At 35.5% G+C, this 12,307-nt stretch overlaps 1 protein-coding gene across 1 annotated transcript in view; it reads right to left on the bottom strand.

Annotated features, from left to right (window-relative positions):
* LOC113238179 (semaphorin-2A) overlaps positions 1-12,307 on the bottom strand; it is a 512,200-nt gene that overhangs the window by 242,843 nt on the left and 257,050 nt on the right. Inside the window, exon 3 of the mRNA XM_026474944.1 lies at positions 5,819-5,854. The gene's annotated coding sequence lies outside the window, so the exon portion shown is untranslated. The remainder of the gene's footprint in view (positions 1-5,818; positions 5,855-12,307) is intronic.

Below are 12,307 nucleotides of genomic sequence, written 5' to 3'. Positions count from 1 at the left end.
GACCGCCGCGCGGTGTCTAAGAGCGGCTAATTTGAACGCGCCCTATGGCTGATCGCGGCGATGATTTAGACATGGATATATTTGATTGTAATTTTCTTCGCAATCGAATACACAAGCACCACAATTTCTCTCTTTTTTTGTGATAATCATTTTAGAAATATACGTAAAAAAATTGTTTATTTATAATTGGCCATGCATAGCTTCGCTGCTAAAAGCCGCCGTGTGTAACGGCTCTACGTGTTTAGGTTTACATTCTAGACTAGAACAAGCTTTTGTTAAGGAGAGAATGTAAACTGAATGTAAATTTTGTACATCTTATTCACTATTACAATATTATTATATATGATATAATAATTACATTGTCACGTTGTTCACGTGGGTCACGTTGTTCCAAAGCACGGCTCCTGGTGTAAAGCGGTTATCGAATGGCGACTTTCGGGTGAAAAACGCCTCAGAGGGAGACCGCAGATGAGTTGGATAGATGACATACAGAAAGTGGCGGGGTTGAATTGGATACAGGTGGTGCAGAACTGAGAGAAGTGGCAGAAACTGAAGGAGGCCTGCACTGATATGGTTAAGAACCGATAAAAAGAAGAAGAAGAGACAATAATTACATAGCACTCCAAAATTATTTATTTATTTATTAGATATAAATAAATAGTTTTGCAGTGCTATGTAATTAGTAGTTTATTTTACATTTAATATAACTTATTTACAAATTATTCCATTATATTATTGTTTCTGCTAATGTTTTGTTTTATTCAATAAAAAAAAATCTTAATCTTGTCATTTAGTTTCTGACGTATTTTTAGTTGAGTCTCTGCGTATACAACCGTTTACATGACGGGGAGTGCTCAGAGAAACTTTTCGAACTGATGCCGCTGTCACGTTTCCACCATCACACGTCCCGCCAAAGGAGTAGAAACTATCCTCAAAATCTCAACGCTTGGCTTACTAAAACCACGCGGGATTCACGTTCCTCGAATTTGCAAGGCATAAAACGGGTGTCTCCTGGAGTGTTTTTTGTGAGTGGAGTGAGTGTGAAAAACGAGTTAACTGGGCTTTGTGGCAGCTCCTCCGGTGGTGCAGTAATACTCATGTTTGCCGGCAGAAATAGTTAAGGTGGCAGTATTTCCCTGGACGAACTCGTTCACAAGGAGCTCTACAAATACTCAAATTCAAGGGCAACGATCACCACCTCCCATCAAATAGCTTGTCTGCTCTTTTGATTTTTGACAAAAAAAGTCCTTCAAGACGAATTTCTATAAATAATATAGTAATAAATATCTCTGAATTTACATTTTATACATATTTATAAGTAACTGATAATGATCTTAATAACACCACTTTTTTACAACTCATTTGAAGACTTTGTGTAACTGTCTGCTCTATTTTCAGTAGTTGTTCTGTGACAATGGTATCATAGCTGTTTGTATTTTCACCATGGCTCGTAATAATACGGGCGCGGTGGCGGTGTCCGATACCATCTTTCGTGGGGTGTATTCATGACAAACCTGCCCCTGTACAAACGTCAACGCAGTTGCAATTATTAGCTACTATTTAATATTTATTATAAGTTTTTTCGGTTACAATTTTAGTTAATTTTATGTTTATTAAGTTCAAGAAAGTACGTAATATATAAATATAGACGATAAGAATACATTTACTTTTAAAATATTATTTCTAAATCTCGTGAAGTTGCAGAAACAAAGATCTCAGATAAGAGTAACCGTAAAAGTAAATATCAGTATATTATAAGACCGGGTTACCTTCATTCGCTATATGGACCTCAAAAAACCAAATGCGGGCATTACAGTGCGACAACTAAGTGCTTTCTGTGTAGTCGCCACCTACTGCTACTCAATAGAGAAACATCAACTACGTACTTATAGAATTCAACTTTTTACATGAAAATTAAATCTATATTCATTGAAAACCTAAATTAATTTATTACCAATGTCAATCCGCAACGTAGGTTTCGTCAGGTAGACACAAATATAAATCAGTAACCGGCTTCGTTCAATCAATAATACAATTCGCCAGATTTAGCCATTTTTATCTGACTATAACAATGAAAAAGGACCGCTCTGAATCTTAGCTGGTTCAAACATCCCTGTAACACTGGCAGCAATACGTGCTGGGTGGCTAACGAAATTTGTTGCACCAAGTAAGAACCAGAGCATGGATCACAGCCTCTATCTCTAAACCAACGATCCAACTCACTGATGAATTATTTGGCCTCCGCACCCCAAGTTCCCGCAGTCTCCACGGCAATTGGCACAAAATCGTACATCGGTTCCAATGCACTATATTTGGCATGTTTTAATTTAGCCGTATACTCCGCAGCGGGTTTCATGGTGTAACTCAGGTGGAACGGTGCAAACGTACTGGTACACGTAGCGTCCCACAAACAAGACTGGTTTATTGATATCGGAATAATATTATACACACATTACATCTTCCCGGGTGGGAAAAAAATGATAGTTTTATTTTATTATAGTTGTAATATAACTCATGTAAATACACTTTAACACATTTAAGTGTATCAATTACAATATTATGTACTTAGAATACGAGTTAACAAACGGAAATACACTGTCTATCTTCTAGTATTTATTAATACTACATCGTGTTTATGTTATTACATAAACACGAAAATAGCTACTGACTTACGCTGGCTGTAACTTGTGCGGGAATTTACATTCGAGAATCGATACAATGATGAATATTTGATAAACTTTTGTCGAACTTCACTTTGTTGCGGCACACAATCGGTTAATTGAAATACGCTAGTTCTGTTTATCGGCATCGCGACACCGTATATGGTTATTACTTGATCGATATCCATAACATACTCTAAAAGCCGGTGTTGTTGGATTATTAGTTGGTGTATTCCTAAAAAGACCAAGAAGAAGAGTATTGCATTTGGAGAAGACTATTGTTTTTGGGAATGTTGAGATCACATCACCAAGATAATTTGAGATGGCATAACATTAAGATCAGGAGACTGGTCATAATACATTATACAATACTTGACGCAAAATAATCCGGATTATAACATTCTTGGCGCTTAGGTTGCGACTAAGGAGATTTAAAACTTATTTGTTTATAAAACTTTTCATAACAGTTATGAAGTTTTTAAATGTAATCTGTTATACATAAATATTGAGTGATGTGTATGCATTAAGTTGAAAGTTGGTTATTCGTAACAATTAAGTCGTTTTCGCTACGATATAAGTTGGGTTTATCAGAAGTTAGATATCATTTTTTCCGATTCACGAATCATAAGTTAAAGGTTTATTAGCGACAGAAGGTTGCCAATGATTTCTATAATTTACAAACAATAGATTCTGTATCATCTGCTCAGAAATTGCGTAGAGTTTCAATATGTTTTTTTTTTATACAACTTCTTATGGATCTAGCAATTTATTTATTTATTTGATTCATCAACGCCCGTACCTTCCTAATCCGGAACGGCCCAATTGGTGACAGTACTTCACATGGAGCATTATTTCTGCTTAAATGCGTAACTAAAAATGGCGGCTACTGAATAATTGATCAACGTAATAATACATATTATATTACAATAATGTAGTGATTTACCAATTATCAATATACATGGTATTACTTATACATATAAATCGAAGAAAAGAAAAAAGACTAAAACGGAAAAGTATACTTATATAAAGTAAACTTTGTGAAATACTCTAGTGAGTGAAAGGGATGACCATCGTTATTGATTTAGGTCTTAAAAGAACTTTTTCATGTTTGGCGACGCGTCAATATATAGAATTATCATTTCTAGCAATGGTAATCTGATTGAACGACATAGGATATAATTTCAGCCTGCTAGGAAATAGGAAATCGGAAATGATAATAGACTGAAACGCGGTATACAGACATAAAGGTTAGATTTGATTGGAGTGTATTTCACATGGATAAGTTCTGCTTAATGTGGAATAAATTTTGTTCGCTGTAGCGTTTAATAGATTAAATTATAGCAAAATAATTCAGCATTTTTCAGACTCAGCAAACAAAAGACGAATTTCGCGTCGTTTACTCGCACACAGAGCACTAAATTACCAAACAATTCGAACGGAAAATGAAATGCCTGCTTCCGTACCATTAAGCAATTTGAATCTAACACTCGTCCCTTCATTTTCCTATTACCACACAAATTGCGCGTCGGCAGCCCCACGCGTAACAACTTCTTGTAAAGTACGCAAGCTGTAAGATGATATTATAATAAAATTTTGTTGTTGTGTCAACCCATTTTGAAGCTGATGCATTCTTGCCCCTCACATAATATTCTTGCGAATATTCTCCCTCTTCGTGTTTCTAACCAAATGAAAATGAAGTAAATTTCGGTTAATATTGTATCTATTGTTTTCGAATTAGGTCTTCAAGGTCCCATTTCTAAATATTCGTGTATTCTATCAATAGGTTTAATCCTGTAATTTCCTCGGGAAAAGCAAGTGTTGAAATAAAAATACGAAACATGTTTAAACGTTAATTTGGAACTGTAATCGTGGAAAACACATTCCTTTAAAGTGCTTCAGGGATTTATCCAAACGAATAATTTAGGCGACGCATTCCCCGTCTTCGTACAAACAAAATTCGGTTTAGTCGATTCCATGAAAAAGGCGAAAAACGTTTCAAGTCGTCTACATCTAAGAGAGATGTAGTAATAGATGTGGAATAAATCAACACTGAGCATATTAAATACGTGTGTAGAGCAATCGAGCTCTCGTCATAAATGTGAGCCAATGCTTCTCGTTTATCGGAAACTCCTCAGAGGAAATGAAAAAATCAGAAAGTATCAACGGATGTGATGAATAAATTGGTTGTCGCTACGCTACTGCAGATAATGCTTTTGTGCGATGGAAAGAAGATTTTCTTTTCCATACTAATGCCGCTAAATGTGCGATACCAAAAGTGTTTAACGATGGGCGTGTGATTGGTGTTATAACGTCTCGCAGAATGGACTAAGTTTAAGGCTGTAATGCAATTTCATACAAGACCTTTATGTGGAAAGTAATAAATTCCCAGTGCTGCAGTTTCAGTAGACAGTGAAAGATGTCACCAACGAACCGTTTTATTGTCTACCTCTAGTGGATTAGTATTCAGCACTCTAACCAAAAGGGGTGGCAAGACTAAGTAAAGCTTTTTTAATCAAACACATCGCTATCCGTCAATGGGACGGCACGGACTAAAACAAAGCGATAAATTAAGGCACGAAACGGGAAGCGAACGCTCGCCGCTCGTATTGAAAGATTTACTTCCTCTGTTTAATTGCAATAACGGCTAGGCACGTTGGTATCGTATTTTTCTTTTTATACTCCGCCTCTTATTGCTTTCGGGCCGTTAAATAAATTTATGACGCCCGACAAAGTTCAGCCCACCTCTGCAGCCTCTGCGGTGGGCTAAAATTAGGTGGAAATGCGCGGAGAAATAAAAAGCTGAGTCTCAGGTGCGTTGTTCTACGTTGGCCGGCTAGTGGGATTAGCTCTTGACTCGTGGTTAAATGGCGCACCCGCACATAAAAGTTTCTTAACACTCATAGTTTGGGGCTACCTTTTCGTTGACTAAATTTTACCCTCTCTAAAAAGTTTCGTTGGACCCTAGTTTGTTTCGTTTTACGTGAGCCTATCTGCTTTGGGATTTTACGAGTATCCCATACAGTTAGGCACAGTGGACAAGAAATTTTGTTATTTACCTCATCGCGCATTTGTAGCGCAAAATTTTACTCGCGAAGAGGAAAATGGAGAAATTCAATTACATTTTCGTATCATAAATAAAAGGAAATTCAGAAACTCACATTAGCGCCCGGCTCCTTTAAAACCACCGATGTAATCTGAAACAAGGAACAAACACGCCTAAATAACAATAAAATTCTAATAAAAACTTTGTGCACGCAACCAAAATTGTATAGGGAAAATTGACCAAATTATTATTTACGGGTGGAAATTAAAACGACGCATTATAGGAGATTACTTTTCCCCTCTTCGGAGCAAGTCGCGTTCGACCCGTTAAGAACGTAACTACCGTATTTGTCTTTTAATTTGCCCCTCGACGCATTAGCGGCGATAGAAAACCCGAGTTTTGTAATTAAATAAATACACCTGTGTTCACAAAAGGCATTTAGAAACCGCTAACATGTTATTATGTTACCTTTCGTATTTTCTGATTCCAAAATCGGACCCGCAATTTCTGTGGCTAAGAATGTTTTCAACAATAACTTTGTGACCGTTGAAATTTTATTCACATTGTTTGAGAGCAAAGTTAGGAAATTATTATCTCAAATAAACCAATGTTGTATGGTTTGTTATGAGCTTATAAGCAAGCCAGCCAAGTTCCATTCAATTCACTTGACGTGGTAAAACTGAATTGCTTAAATTCGTATCTTGGCCTACACAAAATTGAACGGGAATGGCATGACAGGATGAAGAGGTTTACTTTTTAAAAGGTAATTAGTGTCTCTGGCTGGCTAGCTTACATCTCACAAGAGCATGATGGAACTACATACTAAATCATATGAAAGAAATAGACAGATGTACTATGCTGGGAGCGTTCATGCACTATTAACCGATTGTGTTCAAAATGAGAATAATTACATTTTTTTATTAATTTTATTGTTGATTATACTAACAACGGTGTTTTGTAACATCGGCAACTTTTCAGTCATACTTTACAATTTGTCGTACGACAAAATTACACGCTAGTCTAGTCTAGTCATTATCATTGAAATTGAAATGAATAAAATTAATAAGGTGAGTTTGTAGTTTCATAACGGTATTGGAACGTATCGTGTATTTGTACATTTTCATTGATTGCATTAAAGTCAAATTTGGCACTATTTAAAAGTTATTTTACCATTTTCGGTCAATAAAATTATTAAAATGATTAAAATTCCAATCCAATTCATGCCAATAATTTATCAACACTACTTTAAAGATTGGAAACTCGAACTAAAATTTTCAAAAAATACTCAATACTTAATAGTATTTATTTATTGACAATTGGCTGTATAGCCTATAAAGATAAGAAATAATTATGAAACTAAAATTATAATAAAAGTTACACGAAATTTCTTAAAAATGTAACAAAATGTAAAAAAAGTTAGTAACGGAGTAACTTTTTGAATTGCTTATTTTTACAGATGAGGCCGCCACTTGCATGACAAATGGCACGTTATGATACGATTTTGCAATGAAAGAAAAGGTGAACGGATTTCGAATGGAAAACGTAAACTGCATGGACAGTGAATTGTTTTAGTGAGGTCATAGTACGAATTTGACAGGCAATCCAACTTACAGGCTTAAATAGGATTGCTCTAAGAGCTCATAGTAGGCCAACAGGACTGTGTATTTTATTATTATTATAGATATATAAATAGAACAAACAAAGAAAAATTTCTTCCGGTATAGAAGAAGTTTGTTTGATCTCTCAATCATTAATAACAAACTAGTGGAGTATTTTCTCAAAAAAAAAAATATCATGGTAGTAAAAACACAATGATATTCAAATAAAAAAGAAATAAATATATGTATTTTATTTTTATTTTATGTTATTAGATGTACACTGCCGTCATTAGTTGAAAGGGCACTTGTGTCAAAAAGTCAAAGCCGAGAAAATAATGTTTACATAAAAATTAAATTAAAAAAATATCTACTTTATCCTATGTTAACTTCATACCTTACCCACCTAGAAAAAAATACTGACAGATCGGCCTTTTTTGCTGATCACGGCAGTATATATAACATTTTTTTTAAATGTCATATTTAACTATCGGCGGCAGTACAAAACAATTAACATACAGTGGTGCATATCTGAAACACAAATTAAGGTCTTACTTAATTCATCTACAAATTAAAACACAGACATTTTGGTTTCATTACAGGGACATGGGACTTGTGAACTTAAGTCTCAGAGTGACGGGCGCAGTGGCAGTGCCCCTACATTCGTTGTGATTTAAAGCTCTGAGTGGCACAGCAACTGTTGTTGCACAACAAATTGTTGAGACAAAATTAAGGAGCTCAAACACGATGGTTCTGCTGTAAGTCGTTGAGGAGTTGGGTAGTCTGCAGTCTGTCCGGGTTGCAGTATCAGATCAAGGTTTATTATCATTATTGCAATGTCCACAGATTTCCAAAGAATAACAAATTTCATGTCAATCGGACAAGGCTCGGAGCTACGATGCCATAGACAGACACACACAGATACAAGGTAACAGACATATATCTAAATAGATGCCGTAAGTGTACCTACTTCGTGTGCCCAATGTAAGCTACAAACGATTTTTCTTTTTTTTTATAATATCAAGTGACGGGACGTAATAGTCGTGCGCCTGATGGAAAGCTACACGCATTTGCATATCAGTTGCAGTGCCACTCAGAGCTTTAAATCGCAAAGATCTCCGGGGCACTGCCGCTGCGCCCGTCACCCTGAAACATAAGTTGACAAGTCCTATGTGCCTGTAATTTCACCAGCACCTTACCCTTCAAAACTGGAACACAGTAATGCTGACATTAAAGGTAAGGTGGCAGTACTTCCCTGGACGAACTCTTTCACAAGGAGCTCCACTGCTATTTAAAGTTAGCTTAGTTGCCGTTGCTACGCTTCAGAACGCGTCCGGCCGTTATCGTAGTGAAACATCAGTCGACAACGCGAAAAATGCGTAATTTTGCCATCAGAAACTGCAAAAACATCACAGCTATGAATAGATGAAAAACAGGGAAGTTTTCTTACACAGTTAAGTAATTTTGTTATCAGAATATGCATAATTTATTTAAAATCAATTATTTTAATTTTGAATAAATTTCGAGAAAACAAATATGCCAACGTGTGTATGCCGCGTGATTCGTAATACATTGCAACTTTTACTTATTGCGGTACACTTGTGGTCCTTTCGTAGGGCATGAATATCGAACGAGCGATACTTTCGTATAATGCATTCAGTTTCGTGGTACGGCCGCTTCGTCATGTTTTTGGTCAAATTTTACGATCAGTGGTGTTCACTTGACGTAACACAGGTTTCGATTCTGATCGATTTAGGAAACAAAAGGATGATAATTCTTAAGACCTTAGAAAATGATAAAAATGTTCTATAAAGTTTGTTGTTGTTTTTTTTTTTACTAAGCAACATTTTTTATCAAAACGCCTATTATTGAAGGACTTACTTATCTTATTCTGGTATTATTTTACTATATTAAAATTTCACGGCTTCTCATCAACAAATACATGAAAAATCAATATTCTAAGTACCTGCTGCAATCGCGTCTTCGATTTAATCAATCACTTTAGTGTCGTAGGAGCTTTCCCATCACTAAATAGCGCATGTGGCGTCATCGGAGGTATAAAAAATGTGGTACGCTTGGTATTTGCGGCGTCTAATTAGATATATGTCTTTGTATTATGGAAGTGTGTATTATATAAAGAATGTATTATAATTATGGAAGCCTTTTCCACAATTCCCCTCTTTTTACGTCGGGATTTAAAAAAAGTGTCATTAAAAACTTAAACCTAATGGCACTTAGGACATAGGTATAAATTTGACGAAACTAATAAGGAAATGAATTTAAGTAATTGAGGCGAATGCTACGAAGCGCTCCTTTTTCTTTAAAGTTCTTGGCGATTATACGAAGAATGAAGATTATTGTAAACTCCAATTTAACCTTCAAATTCCGTTATTACCAAAACACTGCAGGTTCGGCACATTCTAACAAAAAAGTTCTATTATTTTTATATGCAATAAAATACAGTTCAGATATATATCACATATTACTTGTTTTCATCACCCGAAAATGTGCTAAATTTTACTTATCTTACTAAAGTAAAGACAAGCAAGTTGTACAATTTTGTATGCAATCTCTATTTTGAACGAAATATGCATTTATAAAGGTAACTTGTATCTGCTAAGTACATTCTGGAACTTGTCAGGATTACGTCATACTTCGCAAAAAGGGTTATAATTAACATTTTGCACATTTGTTGCGGTGTTTGTAAACCGTAGGAGGAAACAAGTTTGCTAATGTTCAAATAATGGAGGTAACCCCAGCGTACTCGGGGAGATAAACTTTATTTTTATACGTGTAGGCGTTCGGGAAGCTGTTTTTAATACCACCTCTACTCTAGAGTTAACAATGGTGAACTGAACTAGACTTAATATTATAATACTATGTTTTTGTGGAACTAAAAATATACGAAAAAATTAATGTAAATAACTAAAAGTAAATAAAAATAAGACTTCGACGACGCTCTTTTCAGTTAACTGTACCAAAGTACAATTACAGTATCAAATATAATTGTAATGTAATCTATAACGTAACTAAAACAAAATCTAAACAATGTAACGTAAACCCCGAGCTTTCTCTTTTCTATCTCTAAAGAGATTGGCGAGATATGAAAGAATTACGAAGAATCCTGAACACTCGTTAACTGAGTTGTCCCATGTCGCCGTCGCCGACGTGGCCAAACAAAATGTAATTTTCCCCCGAAGCGCCCCCTTACGTGACCCAACAAAGATATAACGCTTTTATTAAATTATATTCAGCTTTTATAACAAACTGCAAGAGAGATGTCTGAAAAAATTAACGGCTTTTTCCATGATAAAAAGATTCCAGTGTAAAGGTTTCCCTAATGTTGGTGACTTAAATTAAACATTTTCGATATACGGGACATTGAGGATTTATACAAAAATTAAGAATACTTCTTTTTTATTATGATACCAAGTGACGGGACAAACAACTCGTGGGCCTGATTGTAAGCGACACGCCTGTCTATCAAGTCGCATTGCCACTCTCAGGGCTTGTAATCGCCAAGATTCGAGGGATATTGCCACTGCGTCCGTCACCCTGACACATAAGTTGACAAGTCTCATTTCCCTGTAATTTCACCAGCACTCTTACTGCTTGGCGGCAGAAATAGGTCCTTACCTATTTCTGCCAGTACTTCCCTAGACGAACCCTTTCACAAGAAGCTTTACTGCTACTATAACTCATTAATTTATACAGAATAATATCATAGTATAGATAAGTATGAAGTAAGTAAGATAAGTATGGTAACTCCATAGAAATGTAGCAGCGCGAGTTGTATGTGTGCTCGCCCGCTGCGTGTCATGTATGGGCATACATGACACGCAGCGGGCGAGCACACATACAAGCCGCGCTGCTACGTTTGCATGACGTTACAATTCTCGTCTCATTATGTCATGACAGTACACAGATGTTACCACTGCAACATATACATCTTATTCTAGTAAAAAAAAAAGCAGTTTCAATCTTTAGCCTGCGGTTTCGTGATTCCAGGTAAGTACATTATTAGTCGTTAAATAGTTATAGTTTAGCACTAAACCCGAGTTAAGTGGTTATATTTTTCAAAGACAATGACAGCCAAAGATTGCATCGTAAAACGGGGTGTGAAAAATCCCACCCTTGTCTATTAAGTATCCTTTCTGTACAAATACAAAGCTGCACATTGTTATAATGGTAGGCTAGTAATAAGTATAAAAATAAAAGAGTCATGATTGGAATAAACTGGATTGGAATAGATAAATACATATACATAAACATAAAAATATGATATGTAATATATCGTTTATTGCCTGCGTCTAGCATATTGTCTATTTAATCAACGAGGGCTTCTTATTACAATCTTACAAAATTCACAACTATAATACAACTGAAAAGTTAAGAATATAAGTAATTGTTTATACTCACTTTTTAATGTTTTCTAATCTATCTATCTATCTCCTCACATATTTAGATGTCGAAAGGTAGGCAATGGATATCTATTTTTTACTACTATATATTAATTTAAACAACGTTCTACGTGCTTCATAATGTCAAGTACTTGGCTAAACGGTAACTTTCCTACAGGAAACATAGAGTTGTCGTATCGAGCTTCCGTGCTTATGAAATAAATGTCTTGACATTATTTATATCCGGAAGAGGGCGCTGTGAGATACCGGTGCGATTGTGGCGCCCTCCTGGTGTATATTTCGTAATATTATTTATTAACTTTTATTTGCTATTGGAAGCCGCGTCGACATGTAACTTGATAAATCGATCTTTTTGAAATGAACCTGAGGATTAATTTTCTCAATTGCGAGGATGATATGTTTTTTATTTTGCCTACAATTGATTTCGATTTGACAAAGAATTTGTTGATTTGGTCCAAGGAATTAAATAGTATACAACATTAAAATGGTGACTGTAACCCATTTAAATAATTTAACAGTAAGCTCGTTAAAGGAGCTTCGTTCATGATGACATGTTTATGACGAAATGTAAATCCTTTGACCGAACTT

Source organism: Hyposmocoma kahamanoa, unplaced genomic scaffold (genome assembly GCF_003589595.1).
Source record: "Hyposmocoma kahamanoa isolate Upper Pololo Valley unplaced genomic scaffold, ASM358959v1 95, whole genome shotgun sequence".
NCBI lineage: Eukaryota > Metazoa > Arthropoda > Insecta > Lepidoptera > Cosmopterigidae > Hyposmocoma > Hyposmocoma kahamanoa.
The sequence above is the reverse complement of the archived record's forward strand: the minus strand, read 5'-3'. Positions and strand labels throughout refer to the sequence as shown.